Here is a 12,500-nt window from a genome sequence, read left to right on the forward strand (position 1 = left end):
CTCCGCTATGGGCCCTGGTACTCCCGATCCTCCGAACTCAGGTGAATTGCGTGACGTGCTTCTGCTCTCCTATAAGCCCCTACACACTTCGAACACGGCTGTTATCACCCTGTTACTGCATTTCAATGACACCCATTTGCTTTCGATCTCAGTGTCTGCCACCGTACGGAAAAGCGGGGGGGTGGGGGGTGGGGGGGCATAAGCGCATTCGTGCTGTAAGTAATCAGAAGTTAATAGTGTTAACGGTTTGCGAGAAATTTTTAATGCTAGACAAAAAAAGAAAATTAAAAGGATATAATTAAATAAATAGATAGAAAAATAAAATTAAAAACGAAAAAAAAAAAATTGTGAGGGGAATATAACATGTAATTAAGTTGGCGGTTCACAGGGAATCTCAGACATCAAACTGTTTTTAATTGAACATAAATAGTACACCCAAATATACAAATGTACAAATAAACATAGTAAGGTAGAACTGAATGTCAATGAAACAACCAGGCATGAGGAAGCAACGGACATGAGGACATTTGTTCTGTATGTAATGAGAAGTTAATAGTGTTACAGGTTTGTGAGAAATTTACAGTGCTAGACAAAAAACGAAATTAAAAGGAAATAATTAGATAAATAGATAGACAAATGAAATTAAAACCAAAAAAAAAAAATGCAAGGGGAATACGACATGTAATTAAGTTGGCGATTCACAAGGAATCTCAGACATCAAACTGTATATTTTTTGTTGTTTATATATAAACATATATAAACAATCATATATTGTTTGTTGTTTATTTTTGGGATATATTGAGGAATATTTAATGGAAAGGAGTCACAATCGCTTTTTGACAATGTCGAAGTGTATACGTGGCTATAGAATTTAAAGTTTTCATTAGAAATTATAGCCTCATCTGTAATTTCCTTGTTGTTAAGACGGGCTTAGCTTTGCTCCGCTCCTCCTCTCCTCCGCTCCTCCGCTCTTCCGCTCCGGGCCCTGGAACTCCCGATCCGCGGGACTTCGGTGAATTCCGGGCCAGTTTTTTGCTCTTCTGCTCTCCTCCCCTCCTCCGCTTCTTCGCTCCCCCGCTTTGGACCCTGGAACTCTTGAACAGGGCCGGGCTTCTGCCCTCCGCCTCTCCTCTGCTCATCCGCTCCAGGCCCTGGCACTCCCTGTGATCCAGTCATTCGCATGTGCGTGCCCGGAGGTCCGGGAGCTCCACTCAAACGTCCGGGGGGGATAAGGGTAAGGGGTCCTGCCCCCCCCCCCTCGCCGCCTCTGAGAAGAGAAACATCTCCTCCACTCCTCCGCTCATCCGCTGCGGAACCAGGTACTACCGATCCGCCGGACTCAGGCGAATTGCAGAAAGGGGTTTTGCTGTCCTCCGCTCCTCCGCTCCTCCGCTCCTCCGCTCCTCCGCTCCTCCGCTCCTCCGCTCCTCCGTTTCGGGCCCTGGAACTCCCGAACCGCTGGACACAAGCGAATCACGGTCCGGGCTTCTGCTCTCCTCCGCTCCTCACGTCATCCGCTCCAGGCCCTGGTACTCCGTGTCCGCGGGAACCCCCCCCAACCCACAAAAACAAACTCTCACACACACACAAACACACGCACACACACACACACACACACACACACACACAAACACACAAACACACACAGACACACCTGAACTCATCATCGCTGTGCTGATAGCATTGGCCGAAACGTATCCACAACCAAACCAACATTAGCTCATCCAGTCATTCACATATGTGTGTGCCCAGAGGTCCGGGAGCTCCAGTCATAACTCCGGGTGATCTCTGTCCGGAGTAGGCTCACCTTAGCCGGTCTAAGGGGTCCTGCTGCCCCCCAGCTTCCCCGCCTTTGAGAAGAGACACATAACTCCGCTCTTCCGCTTCTCCGCTATGGGCCCTGGTACTCCCGATCCTCCGAACTCAGGTGAATTGCGTGACGTGCTTCTGCTCTCCTATAAGCCCCTACACACTTCGAACACGGCTGTTATCACCCTGTTACTGCATTTCAATGACACCCATTTGCTTTCGATCTCAGTGTCTGCCTCCGTACGGAAAAAGCGGGATGGGTGGGGGGGCATAAGCGCATTCGTGGTGTAAGTAATCAGAAGTTAATAGTGTTAACGGTTTGCGAGAAATTTTTAATGCTAGACAAAAAAAGAAAATTAGAAGGATATAATTAAATAAATAGATAGAAAAATAAAATTAAAAACGAAAAAAAAAAATTGTGAGGGGAATATAACATGTAATTAAGTTGGCGGTTCACAAGGAATCTCAGACATCAAACTGTTTTTAATTGAACATAAATAGTACACCCAAATATACAAATGTACAAATAAACATAGCAAGGTAGAACTGAATGTCAATGAAACAACCAGGGATGAGGAAGCAACGGACATCAGGACATTTGTTCTGTATGTAATGAGAAGTTAATAGTGTTACAGGTTTGTGAGAAATTTACAGTGCGAGACAAAAAAAGAAATTAAAAGGAAGTAATTAAATCAATAGATAGACAAATAAGAAATTAAAACGAAAAAAAAAAAAAAAATTGCAAGGGGAATGTAACATGTAATCAAGTTGTTTTTTTTGTTTGTTTTTTTTTTTTTACCAAAAAAAAAAGGAACCTCGGACATGGGTAACTATATTTTTTTGTTTTCGGATTTTTCCATAAGTTTTAAGGATTTTTTTTTTTTTTTTTATATTTCAAAATCGTTTATGAAGACATTAAAATTTGGGGAGCATTTTTGCATTCTGTTCTTGTGAATGAAGAACTTGGCCAGGCCTAAAAGAACATTGACACAGAGTTCATCTGTTATGTTGCTTATAAGTAAACAGAATGTTATATCATCTTTTGAGAAGGAAACTGGTGACGATGGAATGAGAAGGAGAAAAAATATATGGTCAGTGGTTTCAATGTTGTCTTCACAAAATGTACAAATATTATCTTCAAAATTAAAGCGTACCCTCGATAATTCCTTAGATGGGTAGATGTCAGTCATAATTTTGAAGTGGGTCTCTTTTGCCTTGGGGGTATGGGTAGAGTCAGATACATAGTTCGCAGCGTGGCAATCGATTCCTCATCAAATTTATTTAAAATATCCTTTTTTTTTTTTTTGACGTCCAGGGAATAAGTTTCCTGTGAAACATTTCCTAATAAAGGAGTTGCTGCGCTTTCTGTCCACAATTGAGATTCCCTGGAGTGATAGTCGGGGTAACTGTGGTTGTACGGTTCGGTGCGTCATTATATTTTTGGTCAGGAATACAAATTGTCGAGGCAGTGCGTTTCGTAACTTTAGCAACTCTAATATGGGAGGCTTGAATCTGTGTGTAGTACAGAACTGCTCATTGTCCAGAGGACTGCCAGTGTCATCCATCAAGTCAATTATTGACCATATACCTTTCTCAAAGCATTCCTTGTAAAACAGAGGTTTGTTGCCATGCAGTACATATCGATTGTTCCAAACTATTATACTGTGTGGTGAGAAATTGTGTACGTATATCATTTTCCAGTATAATAATATTTGTTTATGGAACTCTGAACATTTGACAGGAATCTTGTTGATATCCAAGTCAGAGATAAGCAGAAGACTCAGGCCGCCGACTTTGTTGAATAAGTAGTTTGGAGTACAATACCAGAAAGAACGATGAGGTTTGATCCAGGATTTCAACCAGTTCACCTTCAATGTCCCATTCAAGCAGTCCAACTCTATCACTTTCAGCCCTCCTTCACTTGTTTCTTTCACCATATGTGATTTTTCTTAGATGGTGTGGTCTGTTCCTCCAGATAAAGTTGAAATTGATTTGGTTAACAGATTTTACGAGTTGATTTGGAGCAGCATTGGAATACGCTGGGTATATACATCTGGATAAACACATCCATTTTAGTCAAATATATCCGGCCTAATATTGATAAATCTCTCTGGAGCCATATATTAGAATTAAGCTTTACTTTGATTCAGTTTAGATTCAATGTTCCTGGATTGATTTAACGTTTGGTCCTTGGATAGGAAAATGCTCAAGTATTTTATTTCTGATTTCATAGAAACATCGCTGATTTCCTTTAGTGGCGAGTCATGCAGCGCAAGAAGTTTGCATTTCTTTAAGTTTAATGACAATCCTGAAGCCTTGGAGAATGTTTTGGTTTTTTTCAGCACTTATTGGGACTTGATGTTCATTTTTCAAAACTAAGGTTGTGTCATCTGCCAGCAGGCTAATAACAATTTCTGTCCCCAACATTACTTCTGTCCCACACGTATACACACACACACACACACACACACACACACACACACACACACACACACACACACACCTTAATTCCACTCTTTTATATACGCATGTCTGGAGTTCCGGGAGCTCGTTCTCAACGTTCTGGGGATAATCATAGCTGTGCTGATAGCATTGGCCGAAACGTATCCACAACCAAACCAACATTAGCTCATCCACTCATTCACATATGTGTGTGCCCAGAGGTCCGGGAGCTCCAGTCATAAGTCCGGGTGATCTATGTCCGGAGAAGACTCACATTAGCCGGTCTAAGGGGTCCTGCTGCCCCCCAGTTTCCCCGCCTTTGAGAAGAGACACATAACTCCGCTCTTCCGCTTCTCCGCTATGGGCCCTGGTACTCCCGATCCTCCGAACTCAGGTGAATTGCGTGACGTGCTTCTGCTCTCCTATAAGCCCCTACACACTTCGAACACGGCTGTTATCACCCTGTTACTGCATTTCAATGACACCCATTTGCTTTCGATCTCAGTGTCTGCCTCCGTACGGAAAAAGCGGGATGGGTGGGGGGGCATAAGCGCATTCGTGGTGTAAGTAATCAGAAGTTAATAGTGTTAACGGTTTGCGAGAAATTTTTAATGCTAGACAAAAAAAGAAAATTAGAAGGATATAATTAAATAAATAGATAGAAAAATAAAATTAAAAACGAAAAAAAAAAATTGTGAGGGGAATATAACATGTAATTAAGTTGGCGGTTCACAAGGAATCTCAGACATCAAACTGTTTTTAATTGAACATAAATAGTACACCCAAATATACAAATGTACAAATAAACATAGCAAGGTAGAACTGAATGTCAATGAAACAACCAGGGATGAGGAAGCAACGGACATCAGGACATTTGTTCTGTATGTAATGAGAAGTTAATAGTGTTACAGGTTTGTGAGAAATTTACAGTGCGAGACAAAAAAAGAAATTAAAAGGAAGTAATTAAATCAATAGATAGACAAATAAGAAATTAAAACGAAAAAAAAAAAAAAAATTGCAAGGGGAATGTAACATGTAATCAAGTTGTTTTTTTTGTTTTTTTTTTTTTTTTTACCAAAAAAAAAAGGAACCTCGGACATGGGTAACTATATTTTTTTGTTTTTGGATTTTTCCATAAGTTTTAAGGATTTTTTTTTTTTTTTTTTATATTTCAAAATCGTTTATGAAGACATTAAAATTTGGGGAGCATTTTTGCATTCTGTTCTTGTGAATGAAGAACTTGGCCAGGCCTAAAAGAACATTGACACAGAGTTCATCTGTTATGTTGCTTATAAGTAAACAGAATGTTATATCATCTTTTGAGAAGGAAACTGGTGACGATGGAATGAGAAGGAGAAAAAATATATGGTCAGTGGTTTCAATGTTGTCTTCACAAAATGTACAAATATTATCTTCAAAATTAAAGCGTACCCTCGATAATTCCTTAGATGGGTAGATGTCAGTCATAATTTTGAAGTGGGTCTCTTTTGCCTTGGGGGTATGGGTAGAGTCAGATACATAGTTCGCAGCGTGGCAATCGATTCCTCATCAAATTTATTTAAAATATCCTTTTTTTTTTTTTTGACGTCCAGGGAATAAGTTTCCTGTGAAACATTTCCTAATAAAGGAGTTGCCGCGCTTTCTGTCCACAATTGAGATTCCCTGGAGTGATAGTCGGGGTAACTGTGGTTGTACGGTTCGGTGCGTCATTATATTTTTGGTCAGGAATACAAATTGTCGAGGCAGTGCGTTTCGTAACTTTAGCAACTCTAATATGGGAGGCTTGAATCTGTGTGTAGTACAGAACTGCTCATTGTCCAGAGGACTGCCAGTGTCATCCATCAAGTCAATTATCGACCATATACCTTTCTCAAAGCATTCCTTGTAAAACAGAGGTTTGTTGCCATGCAGTACATATCGATTGTTCCAAACTATTATACTGTGTGGTGAGAAATTGTGTACGTATATCATTTTCCAGTATAATAATATTTGTTTATGGAACTCTGAACATTTGACAGGAATCTTGTTGATATCCAAGTCAGAGATAAGCAGAAGACTCAGGCCGCCGACTTTGTTGAATAAGTAGTTTGGAGTACAATACCAGAAAGAACGATGAGGTTTGATCCAGGATTTCAACCAGTTCACCTTCAATGTCCCATTCAAGCAGTCCGACTCTATCACTTTCAGCCCTCCTTCACTTGTTTCTTTCACCATATGTGATTTTTCTTAGATGGTGTGGTCTGTTCCTCCAGATAAAGTTGAAATTGATTTGGTTAACAGATTTTACGAGTTGATTTGGAGCAGCATTGGAATACGCTGGGTATATACATCTGGATAAACACATCCATTTTAGTCAAATATATCCGGCCTAATATTGATAAATCTCTCTGGAGCCATATATTAGAATTAAGCTTTACTTTGATTCAGTTTAGATTCAATGTTCCTGGATTGATTTAACGTTTGGTCCTTGGATAGGAAAATGCTCAAGTATTTTATTTCTGATTTCATAGAAACATCGCTGATTTCCTTTAGTGGCGAGTCATGCAGCGCAAGAAGTTTGCATTTCTTTAAGTTTAATGACAATCCTGAAGCCTTGGAGAATGTTTTGGTTTTTTTCAGCACTTATTGGGACTTGATGTTCATTTTTCAAAACTAAGGTTGTGTCATCTGCCAGCAGGCTAATAACAATTTCTGTCCCCAACATTACTTCTGTCCCACACGTATACACACACACACACACACACACACACACACACACACCTTAATTCCACTCTTTTATATACGCATGTCTGGAGTTCCGGGAGCTCGTTCTCAACGTTCTGGGGATAATCATAGCTGTGCTGATAGCATTGGCCGAAACGTATCCACAACCAAACCGACATTAGCTCATCCACTCATTCACATATGTGTGTGCCCGGAGGTCCGGGAGCTCCAGTCATAAGTCCGGGTGATCTATGTCCGGAGAAGGCTCACATTAGCCGCTCTAAGGGGTCCTGCTGCCCCCCAGCTTCCCGGCCTTTGAGAAGAGACACATAACTCCGCTCTTCCGCTTCTCCGCTATGGGCCCTGGTACTCCCGATCCTCCGAACTCAGGTGAATTGCGTGACATGCTTCTGCTCTCCTATAAGCCCCTACACACTTCGAACACGGCTGTTATCACCCTGTTACTGCATTTCAATGACACCCATTTGCTTTCGATCTCAGTGTCTGCCTCCGTACGGAAAAAGCGGGATGGGTGGGGGGGCATAAGCGCATTCGTGGTGTAAGTAATCAGAAGTTAATAGTGTTAACGGTTTGCGAGAAATTTTTAATGCTAGACAAAAAAAGAAAATTAAAAGGATATAATTAAATAAATAGATAGAAAAATAAAATTAAAAACGAAAAAAAAAAATTGTGAGGGGAATATAACATGTAATTAATTTGGCGGTTCACAAGGAATCTCAGACATCAAACTGTTTTTAATTGAACATAAATAGTACACCCAAATATACAGATGTACAAATAAACATAGCAAGGTAGAACTGAATGTCAATGAAACAACCAGGGATGAGGAAGCAACGGACATCAGGACATTTGTTCTGTATGTAATGAGAAGTTAATAGTGTTACAGGTTTGTGAGAAATTTACAGTGCGAGACAAAAAAATAAATTAAAAGGAAGTAATTAAATCAATAGATAGACAAATAAGAAATTAAAACGAAAAAAAAAAAAAAAAATTGCAAGGGGAATGTAACATGTAATCAAGTTGTTTTTTTTTTTTTGTTTTTTTTTTTTACCAAAAAAAAAAGGAACCTCGGACATGGGTAACTATATTTTTTTGTTTTCGGATTTTTCCATAAGTTTTAAGGATTTTTTTTTTTTTTTTTATATTTCAAAATCGTTTATGAAGACATTAAAATTTGGGGAGCATTTTTGCATTCTGTTCTTGTGAATGAAGAACTTGGCCAGGCCTAAAAGAACATTGACACAGAGTTCATCTGTTATGTTGCTTATAAGTAAACAGAATGTTATATCATCTTTTGAGAAGGAAACTGGTGACGATGGAATGAGAAGGAGAAAAAATATATGGTCAGTGGTTTCAATGTTGTCTTCACAAAATGTACAAATATTATCTTCAAAATTAAAGCGTACCCTCGATAATTCCTTAGATGGGTAGATGTCAGTCATAATTTTGAAGTGGGTCTCTTTTGCCTTGGGGGTATGGGTAGAGTCAGATACATGGTTCGCAGCGTGGCAATCGATTCCTCATCAAATTTATTTAAAATATCCTTTTTTTTTTTTTTGACGTCCAGGGAATAAGTTTCCTGTGAAACATTTCCTAATAAAGGAGTTGCCGCGCTTTCTGTCCACAATTGAGATTCCCTGGAGTGATAGTCGGGGTAACTGTGGTTGTACGGTTCGGTGCGTCATTATATTTTTGGTCAGGAATACAAATTGTCGAGGCAGTGCGTTTCGTAACTTTAGCAACTCTAATATGGGAGGCTTGAATCTGTGTGTAGTACAGAACTGCTCATTGTCCAGAGGACTGCCAGTGTCATCCATCAAGTCAATTATCGACCATATACCTTTCTCAAAGCATTCCTTGTAAAACAGAGGTTTGTTGCCATGCAGTACATATCGATTGTTCCAAACTATTATACTGTGTGGTGAGAAATTGTGTACGTATATCATTTTCCAGTATAATAATATTTGTTTATGGAACTCTGAACATTTGACAGGAATCTTGTTGATATCCAAGTCAGAGATAAGCAGAAGACTCAGGCCGCCGACTTTGTTGAATAAGTAGTTTGGAGTACAATACCAGAAAGAACGATGAGGTTTGATCCAGGATTTCAACCAGTTCACCTTCAATGTCCCATTCAAGCAGTCCGACTCTATCACTTTCAGCCCTCCTTCACTTGTTTCTTTCACCATATGTGATTTTTCTTAGATGGTGTGGTCTGTTCCTCCAGATAAAGTTGAAATTGATTTGGTTAACAGATTATACGAGTTGATTTGGAGCAGCATTGGAATACGCTGGGTATATACATCTGGATAAACACATCCATTTTAGTCAAATATATCCGGCCTAATATTGATAAATCTCTCTGGAGCCATATATTAGAATTAAGCTTTACTTTGATTCAGTTTAGATTCAATGTTCCTGGATTGATTTAACGTTTGGTCCTTGGATAGGAAAATGCTCAAGTATTTTATTTCTGATTTCATAGAAACATTGCTGATTTCCTTTAGTGGCGAGTCATGCAGCGCAAGAAGTTTGCATTTCTTTAAGTTTAATGACAATCCTGAAGCCTTGGAGAATGTTTTGGTTTTTTTCAGCACTTATTGGGACTTGATGTTCATTTTTCAAAACTAAGGTTGTGTCATCTGCCAGCAGGCTAATAACAATTTCTGTCCCCAACATTACTTCTGTCCCACACGTATACACACACACACACACACACACACACACACACACACCTTAATTCCACTCTTTTATATACGCATGTCTGGAGTTCCGGGAGCTCGTTCTCAACGTTCTGGGGATAATCATAGCTGTGCTGATAGCATTGGCCGAAACGTATCCACAACCAAACCGACATTAGCTCATCCACTCATTCACATATGTGTGTGCCCGGAGGTCCGTGAGCTCCAGTCATAAGTCCGGGTGATCTATGTCCGGAGAAGGCTCACATTAGCCGCTCTAAGGGGTCCTGCTGCCCCCCAGCTTCCCGGCCTTTGAGAAGAGACACATAACTCCGCTCTTCCGCTTCTCCGCTATGGGCCCTGGTACTCCCGATCCTCCGAACTCAGGTGAATTGCGTGACGTGCTTCTGCTCTCCTATAAGCCCCTACACACTTCGAACACGGCTGTTATCACCCTGTTACTGCATTTCAATGACACCCATTTGCTTTCGATCTCAGTGTCTGCCTCCGTACGGAAAAAGCGGGATGGGTGGGGGGGCATAAGCGCAATCGTGGTGTAAGTAATCAGAAGTTAATAGTGTTAACGGTTTGCGAGAAATTTTTAATGCTAGACAAAAAAAGAAAATTAAAAGGATATAATTAAATAAATAGATAGAAAAATAAAATTAAAAACGAAAAAAAAAAATTGTGAGGGGAATATAACATGTAATTAAGTTGGCGGTTCACAAGGAATCTCAGACATCAAACTGTTTTTAATTGAACATAAATAGTACACCCAAATATACAGATGTACAAATAAACATAGCAAGGTAGAACTGAATGTCAATGAAACAACCAGGGATGAGGAAGCAACGGACATCAGGACATTTGTTCTGTATGTAATGAGAAGTTAATAGTGTTACAGGTTTGTGAGAAATTTACAGTGCGAGACAAAAAAATAAATTAAAAGGAAGTAATTAAATCAATAGATAGACAAATAAGAAATTAAAACGAAAAAAAAAAAAAAAAAAATTGCAAGGGGAATGTAACATGTAATCAAGTTGTTTTTTTTTTTTTTGTTTTTTTTTTTTACCAAAAAAAAAAGGAACCTCGGACATGGGTAACTATATTTTTTAGTTTTTGGATTTTTCCATAAGTTTTAAGGATTTTTTTTTTTTTTTTTTTATATTTCAAAATCGTTTATGAAGACATTAAAATTTGGGGAGCATTTTTGCATTCTGTTCTTGTGAATGAAGAACTTGGCCAGGCCTAAAAGAACATTGACACAGAGTTCATCTGTTATGTTGCTTATAAGTAAACAGAATGTTATATCATCTTTTGAGAAGGAAACTGGTGACGATGGAATGAGAAGGAGAAAAAATATATGGTCAGTGGTTTCAATGTTGTCTTCACAAAATGTACAAATATTATCTTCAAAATTAAAGCGTACCCTCGATAATTCCTTAGATGGGTAGATGTCAGTCATAATTTTGAAGTGGGTCTCTTTTGCCTTGGGGGTATGGGTAGAGTCAGATACATGGTTCGCAGCGTGGCAATCGATTCCTCATCAAATTTATTTAAAATATCCTTTTTTTTTTTTTTGACGTCCAGGGAATAAGTTTCCTGTGAAACATTTCCTAATAAAGGAGTTGCCGCGCTTTCTGTCCACAATTGAGATTCCCTGGAGTGATAGTCGGGGTAACTGTGGTTGTACGGTTCGGTGCGTCATTATATTTTTGGTCAGGAATACAAATTGTCGAGGCAGTGCGTTTCGTAACTTTAGCAACTCTAATATGGGAGGCTTGAATCTGTGTGTAGTACAGAACTGCTCATTGTCCAGAGGACTGCCAGTGTCATCCATCAAGTCAATTATCGACCATATACCTTTCTCAAAGCATTCCTTGTAAAACAGAGGTTTGTTGCCATGCAGTACATATCGATTGTTCCAAACTATTATACTGTGTGGTGAGAAATTGTGTACGTATATCATTTTCCAGTATAATAATATTTGTTTATGGAACTCTGAACATTTGACAGGAATCTTGTTGATATCCAAGTCAGAGATAAGCAGAAGACTCAGGCCGCCGACTTTGTTGAATAAGTAGTTTGGAGTACAATACCAGAAAGAACGATGAGGTTTGATCCAGGATTTCAACCAGTTCACCTTCAATGTCCCATTCAAGCAGTCCGACTCTATCACTTTCAGCCCTCCTTCACTTGTTTCTTTCACCATATGTGATTTTTCTTAGATGGTGTGGTCTGTTCCTCCAGATAAAGTTGAAATTGATTTGGTTAACAGATTTTACGAGTTGATTTGGAGCAGCATTGGAATACGCTGGGTATATACATCTGGATAAACACATCCATTTTAGTCAAATATATCCGGCCTAATATTGATAAATCTCTCTGGAGCCATATATTAGAATTAAGCTTTACTTTGATTCAGTTTAGATTCAATGTTCCTGGATTGATTTAACGTTTGGTCCTTGGATAGGAAAATGCTCAAGTATTTTATTTCTGATTTCATGGAAACATCGCTGATTTCCTTTAGTGGCGAGTCATGCAGCGCAAGAAGTTTGCATTTCTTTAAGTTTAATGACAATCCTGAAGCCTTGGAGAATGTTTTGGTTGTTTTCGGCACTTATTGGGACTTGATGTTCATTTTTCAAAACTAAGGTTGTGTCATCTGCCAGCAGGCTAATAACAATTTCAGTCCCCAGCACGTCTAACTTTTGGATATCGTTGCTCTTTTCAACATAAACGGCTAGCATTTCGGTAGCAATTATAAATAAATAGGGTGAGATGGGGCAACCTTGGGGGATTCCCACATCAACATGGAAGCTCGGAGTGGTGCCGCTTGGCAGG

This window comes from Fistularia commersonii, unplaced genomic scaffold (genome assembly GCF_037954325.1).
Source record: "Fistularia commersonii isolate RoL2024-O1a breed Wild unplaced genomic scaffold, RoL_Fcom_v1.0 HiC_scaffold_39, whole genome shotgun sequence".
NCBI lineage: Eukaryota > Metazoa > Chordata > Actinopteri > Syngnathiformes > Fistulariidae > Fistularia > Fistularia commersonii.